Here is a 381-nt window from a genome sequence, read left to right on the forward strand (position 1 = left end):
ACACACAGACACACACACACGCTGTTTTGTATATGACATTATTTGACCTCTCTGTGCAGAAAGGCGTGGGACTGCTATTCCCCGCATTCCTCCCTCTCTGTTGTGGTTTAGGTTGGCTGGCGATTACTCATTATATCTAAACAGTATTTTTTTTCAATGTTTTCAGCAATCCCATTTCTATACTAGAGTAGAGTTTATTAATCTCCTCTATGTGCCTGTTCTCAAACTGGTCTAAAGCCCTAGTCAAAGCTTTTCATTTCCAGATCAAAGTCTCAGCTTTGGATTCTGGGTATATATGCCAACGTCTAAACCACATATCCCAATTTCCAACACAGTCATGCTATGCAAAAGTAAAACAAAGTGGAACTTGAACTTCAGCTA

The 381-nt window shown here is 39.9% G+C and overlaps 1 protein-coding gene across 1 annotated transcript in view; it reads right to left on the reverse strand.

Moving 5' to 3' along the window:
- zranb1b (zinc finger, RAN-binding domain containing 1b) overlaps positions 1–381 on the reverse strand; it is a 16913-nt gene that overhangs the window by 4107 nt on the left and 12425 nt on the right. The window lies entirely within an intron of this gene.

This window comes from Morone saxatilis, unplaced genomic scaffold (genome assembly GCF_004916995.1).
Source record: "Morone saxatilis isolate NCDOM2014 unplaced genomic scaffold, NCSU_SB_2.0 Contig19, whole genome shotgun sequence".
Taxonomy (NCBI): domain Eukaryota; kingdom Metazoa; phylum Chordata; class Actinopteri; family Moronidae; genus Morone; species Morone saxatilis.